This window comes from Trichosurus vulpecula, chromosome 4 (assembly GCF_011100635.1).
Source record: "Trichosurus vulpecula isolate mTriVul1 chromosome 4, mTriVul1.pri, whole genome shotgun sequence".
Lineage (NCBI taxonomy): Eukaryota > Metazoa > Chordata > Mammalia > Diprotodontia > Phalangeridae > Trichosurus > Trichosurus vulpecula.
The window spans coordinates 268,399,327-268,414,781 of NC_050576.1; the positions used below are offsets into that span (position 1 = coordinate 268,399,327).

A 15,455-nucleotide genomic window follows, 5' to 3' on the forward strand; every position below is an offset into this window, starting at 1 on the left:
CTGCTCCACCCAGTCTGATTTACTTATTTCCTTCCAACAACAACTGAATCCTGTTCCTGAGATTCCTTATTTGAATTGGTTTTGTGTAGGTGCTGCATTCCGGGCTCCCAGGGGTATGAATGGTTTGGTATGGCCTGAGATGAGTTAGAAACAAGCCAAAGTCTCCCACTGCACCTGGGGCCATCTCCAGTCATCCTGATCTATATTTGGTCACTGGACCCAGATGGCTCCACAGGAGAAAGTGAGGCTGGTGACTCTGCACAGCCCTCTCACTTAGACCCAATTCACTGTCCTGATGTCACGGTCCTCTTGGAGAAGGAAGGACAGACAACAAGGTTTTACTTGCTAAGATAGGGAAGTTTGGTGCAGTGAATGGAAGACTAAATCTTGAATGTATAATTTTTTGCATATTCACCCTCCCATCAGAAAGTGAGCTTCTATAGGGCAGGGACCATGCTTTCCACCTTTCTTCGCATCCCCAGCACTTACCACACAGTTCCTGACACATAAGCATTTAAATGCTTTCTGGTAGTTACGGGGTTCAGTGGCGGATAGACTCTGCTAGAACTGGAGTCAGGAAGTCCTGCTTTTAAATCGCACCTCAGAATTTCCTGTTTGGGTGTCCTTGGGCAAGTCACTTAAACGTCTGTCTGCCTCTGTTTCTTCATCTGTCTATTTGGGATAAAAATAGCATCCTTCTCTGGATTGTTGTGGGGATCAAATGAAATACCATTTGTAACGCACTTTGCAGACCTCAGAGTGCTACATATGCGGGATTGAATTAGTCTTTCTGACTCCAGGCCCAGAGAGCCATCTGTTGCGCCGCCACCTAGCATAGGGTGCCTCCTTCCATTTTCTTGGAAGGGGTTGGAATTTCCTGAGGGAAATTAGGAGGCCGGGCAAGCCACGGGCCACGCTCCTTTCGGCCACTCCCCACGGGTGGGGCTTGATCCAGGCCCCACCCCCCAGCGCTCTTCCCCCTCCCACTCCAGGCTCCGCCCCCTCCCGCTGTCACTTCTCGGTTTGGGCTCGGGCGGGACATTCGACCCCACCCCCCTGCCCACTCCGCCTTGCCCCCGCCCTTATTGGCAAGCCAGGGGGCGGGGTTTGTTTACACCCTGCACGCATCGCCAGTCAGACCAATCGGCGGGCAGCGGCGCCTGACGTCACGCGACTAGGTGTCCAACCGGAGCGCGCCGTGCCCAGCCCCCGCCAAAGCTCGCGCGGGGGAAGAGAGAGGAGAGCCGAGCCGGGGCCCTGGGCCGATCGCCGGCGAAGTGAGAGGAGCAGGTGGGCCTGAGCCGGGCTCGGGCCGCAGCAGCTGTTCCCGACGCTCGGCTAGGGGGACGAGGAGAGCCTGGGGCGGGAGCGGGAGCAGGGCCGCGCACGGGCGGCGGGGCGCACGCGCGCGCGGGCGGGCACGAGGCTCCTGGAGGCTGCGTGCGCACGGCCAGCCGGTCTCGCGGGCTCTCCAGCCCCGGCGCCTTAGCCCCCAGCCCCCGGGGGATGAGTCCGCAGACCGCCGGCGGCCCTAGTCCAGCGGACAACCTGCTGCAGCAGCGGCGCCGGATCGCTTCCTCGCTCTCTTCCTATCGCGGGCCGGACGCGTGCTTCTCAGGCCGCCTTCTCCACGGCTACGCCAGCAGGTAACGTCTCCCTTACTCCTCGGCGCTCGGTTCTCGCGCGGCTGCAGCAGCCCTGTGGGGTCGCCGTGGGTGGGTGGGGGGGCGGGGGACCGAGGAAGCCAGTCCCTGGCTCCTCTCGTCCCTCCCTCTAGCGGTTGAGGAGGGGGCGGCTGTGAATCTCGGCCCTCGTGGCTCGGGAGCCCCCGCGTGCCCTTCTCGCGAGCCTCATCCTCTTATTTCCACGCGCGCTGTCCCTTCCTTCCATTCCCGCAGTGGGACGCAGGAACCTGCGTATTCGCGAGTACACGGGGGCTGAGAGCCGGAGTGGGACACTCCTTCCCCATTTGTGGGGGGACCCCGTGGCAGGGGAGGGCGATTTTGCTGGCATTTCTCCCATAACAAAAGCAGCGATGCCTTCTGGGGTGAAGGACTCCAGCTCGAAGACCCTCTAGCTCCTTTTGCACTTCTCTTCCTCTTCCCCTCCCTCCATCAGCTTCCTTCAAAGGCACTTCCTCCACCAGTGAATCTCTGAGCCACCCTCCTAGGGGCGCCCTGTATGGCCCCCTTTTTGTTAAGACCACCAGTTAGATGCATTTATCCAAACTGAAGCCTTTCGGTTTGTTCCCATCCGTCCTTTCCTATTCTTAATTCCTGTGTTCAACCCTTTCTCAACACCTATAATTCCACAATTAGAACTGTTTTACTCTGCCTTTTTCTGAAGAATAGAGTGGGTCATCTTCTTTTGCATGGAGCTTTATCAGAGGATGCAGAGCTTGAAAGGGACCTCAGAGGTCATCTATCTAATCTACCCCCTTCCCCATGGAAAATGAATCAGATGTTATCAATATTAAGACTCTCTAAAGCTGAATTTCCTTTCCTTTGCTAAGCCATCCCAGAATATCACTGAACCTTCCAAGTACTTCAATCTTGTGCTCTTATTCTCCCTGAAAAAGTTAACAGCTTAGTTTCTTGGTTTCCCCCCCCCCCCCCCCCTCTGTATATAACTTTATTATTATAGTCACAATCTGATCTCTTTTCAAATCATTTCCTGTACCACTTATCATTTTTACTGGTCTCTCAGTTACAGACTGATAAAAGTTTCGAGATGAAGGATGATCTTCATCTTCAGATCCATCCCCTTTTACAGATTAGGAAATTGTTGCCTTGGGAGATGAAACAACCTGCTTGCTCAAGGTCACGTGGCTTCTATTACTTCTAGGATCTTCCCTCTTCTGATTTCAAATCTAGTACTCTTTTCTTCTTATCAGGCTGCCTGTAATCTGGAAATAATACATCATGTCATAATTTTAAAGGTGAAAAGAACCTTAGAGGTCATCCATTCCAGCCCCCTCATTGTACAGATAAGAAAACTTAGGGCCAGTAAGGTCCAGTGAATTGCCCAAGGTCACACAGGAAGAAAATGACAAAGCTGGGATTTGGATCTAGAGTCTTTGATTCTTTTAAATCCAATGTACTTTCTGCTGTTATGTGTTGTGTCTAAATCCTTTGTTAGCTAAAGAAAAGAGTAGAATTAATCATAGAATTTATAGCTTGAAAGGGACCTTGGAGATCATCTAGTTTATCTTCTCACTCCCATGGAAAATGAATTTAGTGTTATCTATCAGTGTCAGAATACTATAAGATAGGAATCAGTGGTGTTCCCAAATAGCAAAGCAAATGCCTAATGTTGTTAGGAAAGCAAAATGCAGATTGTTTCTGTTATTTGTCCTAAATTTTCTTAGAAGCTGGTATGTGATTTATTAGCAAACTTTGTGCTGTTTTAAAAGAGACATGTATAATACATGTTTTGTGGATATGTATCTTGTATTTCATGATTATGAAATAGTGGACATTGAAAGTTTTTTGACATTTGCGAATGAAACTTTAGGCTTGTAGATTCAGTTGCAGCCAAAATTGTTAAGTTTTTGCCATTTATTATATGGTATGTCTGGAGTCAGATTTTGGTCTTAATGTTTTTACATACACAGCAACCATTTCTCTGGATTAGGACTACTGCTTCTATTTAAAAATAAGTCCCTTAAGTCTCAAAAACTCAGTAAGTTCTTCCTTTATTTTCTCAGTTAATGTTAGGAACAAACAAATTTGTTAGAAGGAAATTATCTAGACCGAGCTCCTCATTTTACAGATGAGGAAGCTGGCCCAAATAGGTTATAATTGCTTAGTCAGTATCACACAGATATATTATTGTAGCCATGTAATTTGTGTCTAATTTTTAACATGACTCTGGACATCTGTAGATTTTTCCTTTGCAGCCAGAATTCTTAAAGCCCTCAGATATGAACTTTAAAAAAAATCAAAAAGTGAGATAGATAAAATCTGTGCTGCTTTAATAAATGGAAAATGGTTGCTTATTATCAAAACTATAATAAATAGGACTGATAATAGTGATATAATTTATATTAGTAGGAAGCATTTACATTTTGTACCTTCGAAAATTCAAGTAAATTATCTCACATAAAAGTGGCAAGAAAAAGCAGTTATAATGGAAGGGAAGAGGGGGTAGGTGAAAGAGAATTAGTGAATCTTGCTTTCATCGGATTTGTCTTTAGGAGAGAATAACATACACAATCAACTGGGTATCTTACCCTACAGGAAAGTAGGGGTGAAGAGGATAAGGGGGGGATGATAGAAGGGAGGGCAGATTTGGGGAGGAGGTAGTCAAAAGCAAACACTTTTGAAAAGGGACAGGGTCAAAAGAGAAAAATGTATAAAGGGGATAGGATGGAGGGAAATATAGTTGGTCTTTCACAACATGATTATTATGGAAGTGTTTTGCATAATGATACATGTGTGGCCTATGTTGAATTGCTTGCCTTCTCAAAGAGGGTTGGTGGGGAGGTAAGAAGGGAGAAAATTTTGAAACTCAAAGTTCTAAAAACAAATGCTCAAAAAAAAGTTGTTTTTACATGCAACTGGGAAATAAGATATAAAGGCAATGGGGTATAGAACTCTATCTTGCCCTACAAGAAAGTAAGGGGAAAGGAGATGGGGGAGGGAAGTGGGGGTGATAGAAGGGAGGGCAGACTGGGTAACGGGGCAATCAGAATATATGCCATCTTGGGGTGGATGGGAGGGTAGAAATGGGAGAATATTTGTAACTCAAAATCTTGTGGAAATCAATGTTGAAAACTAAAAATATTAAATAATAAAATAAATTAAAATTTAAAAATTTTAGAAAGAGAAAATTCAAAAGGTTCTTTCATGAATATGAATTTTATAACATGCATTTGAAGTTTTTTTCCCTCATAAAAATGCATGTCCTTGGTTGGTGTTGGTCCTGTAGAACGCTGTCTGATTATATCAGTCCAATTTTGTGAGGAGCAAAAGCAGTAAGAATTAATACCAAGTTTTGGAAGTGTGGGTTCCAAGCAAAATTTAAGTTAGACATGTCCACTAATTTCTGATTTGGGTATCATCTTAAATACTTGGGGAGTTATCTTAAATCCTTTTGAGTGTCATTTTAAATACTTGGATCCTAGAATATGTGTTTGATATTTTTGAAAACTGACTTAAGTCCATTTTTTTTTGAGGCTATATGTATGTAACTTTTTTAAGAGATTTGAAGAATGTAGATCAATTCCAGATTATTCATGGGGTTGTTCATGGCTGAATCATCTACATCAACAAATACTACTTTCAATTTCTTTGGGACATTATCACCTCTATTTAACCCATCTTTGATACTATATTTTTTAAAACTTATTTTAGCCTGAAGTTTAGGAGAAGTAGGGATAGAGTTTTCAGAGTCATTCTTCTGAAACCAAAGCATTGCCTTCTCAATTCCTGGGAAAATGTGTGTGTGTCAGACAACAAACTTAGGAAAAGGGTTTCTTTGCCTATTCTTGTATTTTGTGCTTAGATGATGCTGGCAGTATTTAGGATTGACTAATAAGAAATTAAGCAGAGAAATTTAGTTCTGCAAGTATTTTGAGTTTTTAATAGACATCAAAATAAAATTAGTATTTCTGTATTCAAAGTAGAATAGAATAAGGGAATTATTACATACAACTTGTTTTTCCTTTTAAGTATATATGTACTAATTGCAACATGTAACTTTCAAAGCTGTCATTGTCTCTGTTTCCTTCCAGCCATCTTCTGTCCTTCTGTTCTTGTCTGTGCATTTTTAAATGCTTCAGTGACTCACTTTTCCTTTAATACGTTTCTTGCCCTCCACCTCTGTTTTCCCCCTTCTCAATCCCCTTTCCTCAACTGAAATAAAAATAAAGCTCATGGAATAAATATGCATCAACAAAACAAATTCCCACATTGGCCATGTTTAAAAATATGTCTCATTCTGCTTTTTGACTCCATCATCTATCTTTCAGGAGATGGATTGAATGCTTCATCATTGGCCCTCTGGAATTCTGGTTGGTCATTGCATTCAACAAGTATTTATTAAGGATCCCTTTGTGCTAGGGCACTGTGCATGGTTCTAGGAAGAAACTTTTTTTAGTAGAGGAACAACATGTACACAGATAAGTAAAGGATAAGCAAATACAAAATAATTTTTTTTTTTCCAGAAGGAACTCCAACTGGGGGAATCCGTAAAGGCCTCCTCTTGGAGGTGGCATTTGAAGGGAGCTAGGGGGCTTAGAAGAGGTTGAGGTAGAGATGTAGAGCAGGGCTGTCCAATCTTAGGTTTTTATTGAAACAATAGACAATATATTTTGATTTGCCATTTTAGTGAGAGCTCTGCTGTAGCCCTGCTTTGTTTACTAAAGCATTTATGTAAATTTTTATGCTTGTAGCCCGGCTACATAAATCTGCATATGCTCCCTGTGGGCCGTGTTTTGGACAGCCCTGTTGTAGAGCATCATAGGCATGTCAGACAACAAAGACCAGGAGATCTGAGATGGAATCTTGTGTTTGGGGAGCAGCAAATAGGCAATTTGGCTAGAATGTGGTGTGTATGTTGAGGGTAGTCAGTTTGGAGAAGGGTAGGTTGGAAATAGATTGTGAAGGACAGCTAGACACAGCTTGACCCGTCAGAGGAGTTGAGAAGGGGTAAAGATAGTTGTGGTATGAATAGAGAAGGGGATGAATTTGTAAGAGATTTAGGTGTGGAATTGAGAGGACTTGGAAACTTATTGGATATGGGGTGGTGGCAAAGGCGACTGAAGGGTCAAAGATAACTGAGAATTCCAACCAGCGTAATTGGAAGAACAGTAGTCCCTTTACAGAAGAGAGCTTATTCAGGAGGTGGGTGAAAGGGGGAAAGATGAATTCTGTTTTGAAAATGCTGAATTGGAGATGCCATCGGAATAGCTGGGTGGAGATGAGGGCTTGATATAGAGATTTGAGAGCATAGAGATAATAGATGAACCTATGATAGCTAAAGAGATCATCAGGGAAGAAGGTAGAGAGAGAAGAAAAACCCAAGATAGAGCCTCACAAAAACCGGTTAAAAGGGCTAAACATCATTTAACATCGTTATTGGTTATGTCGTCAGTATAGCTGTTCTTGTGGTCTTTTCTTACTTTGTGATTTTGTCAGCTATCTGTATTAAAATGCAAAATATAAATAATTTCTGAATTATCCAGTTTCGTTGTTCAGTTGTTTCTCACTTTTCGTGACCTCATTTGGGGTGTTCTTCACAAAGATACTGAAGGGGTTCGCCATTTCCTTCTTCAGCTCATTTTACAGATGAGGAAACTGAAGCAAACAGGGTTAAGTGACTTGCCCAGAGTCACATAGCAAGGAAGTGTCTGAACACAGGTTTTCCTAACTCCAGGCCCTGCACTCTCTCCACTCTGCCACCTAGGCCCTGGATTATCCAGTAAAATGATACTATGTGCCTGTATCAATAGCAGTAATCATTCAGATGTTTCTTTAAAAGGCATTGACCTTGCATGTGTCCATGTCTTAGGTATCCTAGTATAGCAGATAGTGCGCTCAACTGAGAGTCAGGAAGACATGAGTTCAAATTCCATCTCTGACACTGATTGGGTCTTTGACCCTTAACCATTCTAAGCCTTAGTTTTCTTAGTAAAAATGGACATGATGATAGTAACTTATTTCTTAGACTTGTTATTAAGATCAATTGAGAGGATGTAAAGCACTTTGTAAAAGCTAAACTGCCATATAAACGTCAACTATTGTTTTTATTAAGGTATATTTCAGGTTTAGCTATATTTTAGTATATTGGTTGAGTCATAACTTAATGTGCTATATGGCTATACTATATGGACAATGAATTAAATTGAATAGGTGACAAATACAGGCTACTCTTAGGCTACTCAGACTAATAGTATTGGGAGTATTAGACACCAGTTACCTCAGCCTATCAGCAAACAACTACTATGTAGCAGCCATTGTATTAAATGCTGGGAATACAGAGACAGAAATGAAATAGTTTTTGCCCTCAAAGAGCTTATATTTTATCAGAAACAACATATGCACATATACATATATGCAAAATAAATATTAGGTAATTTTAGAAGTGACTCAATAGTTTGGGATCATCAGAAAAGGCCTCATGAGGGGTACCACTCAAGCTGAATTTAGAGCAAAACTAGAGATTCACTTATATTGTGTGTATAGAGGATATTTTGTGCTGTACTGTTATTTTGACTCAATAACCTAGCTAGGTTAAAGGGAAAATGTGTATAATAAAACCTTTGTCAAATCTGAAACTGGGATGAAAAGAGATCAGCTGAAACTGGTTAAGAAAATATGGAAGAATAAAGTGGAGGAAAAAAAATAGGACTGCTAGACCCTGTTTGACCCATTGGACACAAGAGGCGAAGACGCTGTTGCTGATAGTGATTTTATCTATGTCAGCAGGCCTGACAGGTAGAAACGTCAACAACAAATTAAGATAAGCAGTAGTAGTCTGTATCATCTCACTGTAGGAAATAGAGTAGAAATAGGACTTGGAATGAGGTGACCAACAAGATACAGGACTAGATATTTTCTTGGGTCCTTTCCACCTCTCAAACCTTTCCAAAATTGAAATTATGTGCCAGAGGCAAAGCAGTTTCATCTGTCTCCATAGTCTAGGACACCAGGAACCTGAACAAAGTAAAAGCTTAATAAGCTAAGAGCAGAGAAGGCTAATACTTAACCTCCAACCTACCCATTCACCACCCTCTTACCCACCACTCATAAGCTAACTCCTCCAATCTCCCCACTCCAGGGTTGAAGAGACCCAAATAGGAGAAATTTGTACAGTCTGACAGTGGTAAGGATCAAGACATCAGCTGTAGTGGTCTGTGATGCCTCAGAGCTCAGTCCGAGAACTTAGGAAGGAAGAAAGGGAACAAGCACTACTCTGTGACAGACACTGTGCTAAGCATTTTATAAATATTATCTCATTTGATCCTCACAACAACCCTGGGAGCTAGGTATTATTATTTCCATTTTACAGTTGAGGAAACTAGGGCAGACAGGTTAAGTGACTTGTCCAAGGCTGACCAGCTATCAAGTGTCTGAGATTGGATTTGTACTCCTGGGTCTCTTTGACTCCAGACCCACTGCTCTCTTTTCACTGCACGAGCAGAATTTATAGTCTGCATAGCATAGATAATTTGCACAATGGAAAGTCATCAAAGCTTCATCAAAGAAACAAAAGAGGACAACTGATTGGAAGTGAAAGTGCATGGAAGTGAAGGACAATCTGGAAGAAGACAAACAAAAAACAATAACATTAAAAGAATGATCTCCATACGAGTAAAATATATTGATCTTGAAGACAAAATAAATACACAGAACATTATAATGCCAGAAATAACATAAGAAAACTGCCCACAACTTCTGAACACAGAAGACAAAGTGCCAATCAAGAATCTACAAATTACTTCCAGAAAAAAAGCAACAACACTATGTTGAGAACTGGAAAATTTCTAGTGGTAAATTTTTAAAGCTCCTCTGACAACAAATTCTGCAGGTGACCAGGAGAAAGAGCTTTAGATATAAAGGAAAGAAAATGAATAACATGAGACTATTCTGAGCTAACCAGAAACTGTAGGAGAAAATGGAATAAAATGCTCTGAAGAGCAAAAGAGCTCAAGATGCAGACCAAAATAATCTACCCTGCAAATTTGAGCCCAACCATAAATAAAAGATACATGTTCCATAGGAAAAAGGTGTTCAAAAATTCCTAGGAAGAAAACCAGATCTTAAGAAATTACTTGCTTCTCAAATAGGGTAAACAAACACAGCAACAGCAACAAAACAACAAGATAGACCATTAAGAGATTTCTTTCTAAATGTGCATGAGGACACAAGGATGAAAGCTGAAGTCAGAGAGAAGTAATGGTGGGGAAGCAAGCCTGAAACATCATGGACTAAGCCTCACCACACTCCAACTACAGGTGATTCATTGCTTTTTGTGGTATAACATAGAATATGGGAGCTTATGAAAGAGGAGAGAAGAGGAAGAAGAGAGAAGGAAATATGTGATGTACCCTACCCAAGTCAAAGACTAATGATGAAGGGAAAATAACTACTATAGCTTCTCAAGCAGAAAAGAACCTACAGGAGAATGGGTGAGGAAGCAAAGGGAGGGATTGAAAGGGGGAAACAAAGGGAGAAACCTTGTTTAATGGTGGGAAGGAGTACTACTGATGAATGTCCCTGTGGGAGAAGAGAAATATTCTATAGAGAGATAAGAGAACTTTATAATGAATATCATCTGCAAGGATTTGGTACTTATGCCTACCTCATGAGAGTCAGTGCTCCGAGGGGCAGCTGATGCCCAGAAGAGTGGTAGGGCATGGACCCAGGAAAGAGATTTTGAGGCAGATGTGTAAAAAATTGACCAAGAGGAGGATGAAGGTCAGTAATGGACTGCATAATCAGGAGCAGGGGAAGGTTTATCTCATAGGGCAGCAACCTGTCAACTTCAGGAACTGATATTTCTAAGAGTGAAGCACAAAAAAGAAAGGGAGGTGGGGTGAGGATCTACAAGGCAATTAAAAAAAACCCAACCTGCTTATAACAGGGAACCCAGAATAGATACTTCTAAGTTTTAATTCCATGAGGAATACAGAAAATAAAAGATTAAAGGTTATGAATAAAAAAAACAGTCCAGAATAGACAGTAAGAGAATGAGGGAAAGAAATAAATTCTTTTTAGGAAAATGCACAGAAAACAAAATAAGAAAACTAATGAACAAAACAAATTGAAAGGGAAGAGAGGCAGGGAGAGGATTCTTCTTGAATACTTGAGAGGAAAAAGAGATTGAAAGAATTAACTAGATAAAAGCAAAATAATAAAAAAGGAACTAATAAAATTCTAAAACTAAGGAAAGGGGAAACAAACAGGAGGGTGGGGTGCCTCAGGGTGAAGGGAAGAGAGCCTTTGGATTGCCTTAAAATAAATTAAGATAACTGAAGAGACATAGAAAGAGGGAAGAATCTTCATTTTGGGGAAAAAATTCCAATATTAGGGACAAATGAAGGAAAGAAAAACCTAACTCTCATAACTTTATGTGTAAATGTGTTAAGCAATGGGGTTAAATAACGTGAAAAATAGTGACTGATTGTTTAAGAAAAGAAAACCCCACAGCCTATTTCTTACAAGAAACACATTTTAAAAACAAAGATATACACAGAATAAAAATAAGGAATTAGGAGAAAAGTTTACTATGCATCAAGTGAATCCAAAAAGACAGGCATCACAATGCTTTCAGAAAATGCAAAAACAGACACTAAAACATAAATAAATAAGTAAAATTACATTACGCTGAAGGGAGCCATAGACAAACCAATATCGGTATATAATTTACATGCTCCAAATGCTTTAAACATCTAAGTTCAAAAAGATAACATTAGCTGAGCTACAAAAAGACATAGTAACAGAGTAGAGTTACTTATCTAAAATCTGTCTAGGTTTTAGAGAAGTCTTAGATAAAGATTTAAAAAAATAGTAAATATAAAACTAAACACATTGCTAGAGAAGCTAGAGCTAAAAGATTTATAACATCTTCTGAATGGAACTGCTAAAGAATATATGTATCTCTCAGAACTAAGTAGAACTTTTACAAAAATTGGCCATGTATTGGGACATAGAACAATTGCAAACAATGCCAAGAGGCAGAAATAGTAATACAGCAAAAATCGTAATCAGTTTTAAGAGCACAAACAGAATATACAAACCCAAGTGGAAACTTAGCCATGAAATCTTAAATAATGAGTTTGTCAAAGAACAAATTATAGAAACAATGGTAATTTTGTGAAAGAAAATGTTAATGATGAAACAGTATCCCAAGATTACTGAGATGCCGCAAAAGTAGTCCTTATGTGAAAAATCATAAACCTACAAACATAAGCAACATAGAAAAAGGATATTAACTAAATATGCATTTAATAAGGAGAAGACAAAAGAGGAAATATTAAAAGTGAGAGGAGAAATAAACAAAACAAAAAACCATATAGAAATGATAAAACTAAAAGCTGGTTCTTTGAAGAGGCTAATGCAAATGATAAACTTTTAGCCAATCTGATTAAAAAGAAGAGGGCAGAAAATCATCAAAACAGCAAATGAGCAAGGTGAAATCACAACAAAACTAGAAAAAAATAATCTAGAATGTATTATACTCAGTTATATGCTAATAAAACTGAGAACACAAAAGAAATAGATACACAAATACCTTCAAAAGTAAAAAATACCCATTTAATACAAGACCAAATGGAGATCTTAAACCATCTTCAGACAAGGAAATAGAAATAACTGTAAAGAAAAGTGCCAAAGAAAAAAACTCCAGATCCTGTTGGATTCACAGGAAAATGCTATCACAATTTTAAAGAATAATTAATACCCATGTCATAGAAATTGTTCTCAGAAATTGAGAAAGAAAACACTCTACCAGATTCCTTTTAATGAGGGCAAATACAATCCTAATGCCTAAATTAGAGAAGGATAAAACACAGGAGAAGTATAGGCCAATGTCATTAATGAATAAAAACTTTTAAGTAAAGTCCTGTCAAATAGACTACAGTTATTTGCCCAATAAATCATTCATTATGATCAAGTTGGATTTATACAAGAGATGCAAAGATGGTTCAACATTAGGAAAACAATCAACGTAATTGATATACTGAAAAAACAAAAACATCCCAACTACATGATTATCTCAAAACGTGGAAAAAAAAGCCTTTGGCAAAATATAGCATTTATTTACTTAAATAACCCTAGAAGTACAGGAATATAGGGACCTTTTACACACACACACACACACACACACCCCTTTTTTATATATATTATATATACACACACACATACATACATATGTATATATAATATATACATATGTATATATGTGTATATATATGGTTATATAATATATATATGTATTATACACACACACACACACACACATCTAGTTTTTAAAGCCAAAAAGTATTGTTTGCAGTGGGAATATACTAGAACCTTTTCCAATAAATGTAGGAATAAAGTAAGGATGCCCACTCTCCCCACTATTATTCCATATGGTTCTGAAAATACTAGCCATAGCAGTAGGACGAGAAAAAAATGAAAGTATGAAGATATGTAGGAGATAAAAACTATCACTTTTTGATGATAGTTAGAAAATCTTAGGTATTTAACAAAGAATTAATAATACCTTCAACAAAGTTGCATACTAAAAATTAAATCCTCAAAAATCAACTTCTTTTCTGTGAAATAATAGCAAAATCCAAGAAGCAATAATAGAAAGGAAAACTCCATTTTATGTAACTACAAAAATGCTTAAAGTATCTGAGGATCAATCCTCCTAAAGCACATAAAAGATTCTTTAGCAATTACGAAATGGTCCTTAAAGAGATAACAACTTTAATAGGTGGAGGAAAAATAATACAGTGTCCATAACTAGTCCATGCCAGTATAATAAAAATGACAATACTACCAAAGTTAATTTATACTTATAAGCAAATTATCGAAGAGATGCTTCATAGAACTTGAAAAAATAATTAATTTGAAAAACAAAACTTAGAATGTCACTGGAAGTGATGAAAAAAGATAGGGACAGAGGGGACAATTGTACTTGTAGAATTCAAACTATTTTAAAGTAGTAGTTATTAAAACCATCTGATATTGCTTAGAAAACAGAAAGTAGATCAGTAGAACAGAATAGACAAGGGAGAAACAAAAACAATGAAACAACTTATAGTTTTCGGTAAACCAGAAAACATAAATTACTTAATTAAGAATTCCCTATTTGTTTAAAAAAAAACTGCTGGGAAAACTATAAAGCAGTCTGATATAAATTAGGCTTACATTAAACCTTTATGCCATATTCTACAATACCGTCTAAATGGATAACCTTAGTGTTAAAGATTATTCTATTGAAAAATTAGAAGAGAACAGATCATATATCTCTCATCGCTATGGATAATAGATGTATTCTGAGCCAGACAAAGGATAGAGGCAATTACAAAAGATAAAAAGATAACTGATTATAATAAACTGAAAAGCTTTTTCACAGGCAAGATTAATGTACCTAGGAAGAGAAGCAATTGAATGGTAAAAAAATCTTTCCACCAAATTTCTATGAAAAGAGTTTGTTATCCAAAATAGTAAACAACTAACACATATTCTAGAGGAAGCCTTTCCCAATCCTTAATTCTAGAGCCTTCCCTATGTTGATTGTTTCTTATTTTATATATATGTGTGTGTGTGTGTGTGTGTGTGTGTGTGTGTGTGTGTGTGTGTATATGTGTGTGTATATATATATGTGTGTATATATATGTGTATATATATATATGTGTGTGTGTGTATATATATATATACATACACACACACACATATATATGTTTATACATATATCTATCTTGTTTGTGCATAGTGGTTTGCAAGTTGTCTTCCCCCATTAGATTATGAGCTCCTTGAAAGCAAGGATTGTCTTTTGCCTTTCTTTGTATCTTTAGCACGCTGCCTGACACATAATAGGCACTTAATAAATATTTATTGTCTGACATTACAAATAAGCAAGAAAGATATACATGAACTGATGCAGAATGAAGGGAACAAAGCCAAAAAACCTAATATGCACAGTGTCTATGACAATGTAAATGGAAAGAGCACCCCCGCACCCCCCCCAAAGTGAATGTTTCAGAATTCTAAAGAACAAACATGGCATGGAAAAAAAATATGAGAAGCCTCCCTTACCTCACTCCTTTGCAGAAGTGGAGGTCCATCAATGTTGTACGCTGCACATATTTTCAGTCTTTTTCAATTTATCAATCAGTTGTGGTGATTTTCCTTTTTCTCTTTTTTTTGTCTTTAATAAAAATACTATTTGTTATATGAGATGGCTTTCTGGGAGGGGGAGTGATGTTGGAGGAAACTGTGATAAGAGTCATTTTAAAAAGACAGCTTTTTTATTTCTCTCTGTACGTATTGTGCTATTTTAATGAACTGCTAAGAACAAACGCACATATACACACACAGTCCAAAATCTCTCAAGTGTGTGTGTGTGTAGTCCAAAATTTCACAGACCTATATACAATCACTTCCTGTTTGTGTAAAAATTATTTTTATAATTCGTAGCTTGGAAAGAAACCTTTTGAGTCAAACATTCTATGAAAAGAGATGAATAATTTCAGATTACTACATTAAACTTAACTACTAATTTCTGTAAACTCCTTTGATGTTTATCAGCTCACCCCAAGAAGAGACTAATCCCTACTCCAAATTCTGGTTATTTACCAATATTTTATCAAGGCTATTTTCATGTATTGGCTCTTGTTTTAAGAACACTGAAATGCTCATTTGAATATATTTGTTTTGAAAGATCAATTTCATATAATAGGTGTTCATCAGTCATTGTCTATGAATTAGTTAATGAGTTTTATTCATTGTCTTTTTGAA

General features: G+C 38.5%; 1 protein-coding gene across 4 annotated transcripts in view; it reads left to right on the forward strand.

The window, feature by feature from the left end:
- Positions 1 to 1,438: 1,438 nt before the first annotated feature.
- The window catches only part of TFDP2 (transcription factor Dp-2), a 172,788-nt gene continuing 158,771 nt past the window's right edge, over positions 1,439 to 15,455 (forward strand). For 3 of the 4 annotated variants that reach the window (XM_036754484.1, XM_036754486.1, XM_036754487.1), the window contains exon 1: positions 1,478 to 1,646. The gene's annotated coding sequence lies outside the window, so the exon portion shown is untranslated. Of the gene's footprint in view, positions 1,647 to 15,455 lie in introns of all 4 variants that reach the window. The other variant, XM_036754485.1, reaches the window with a different exon arrangement.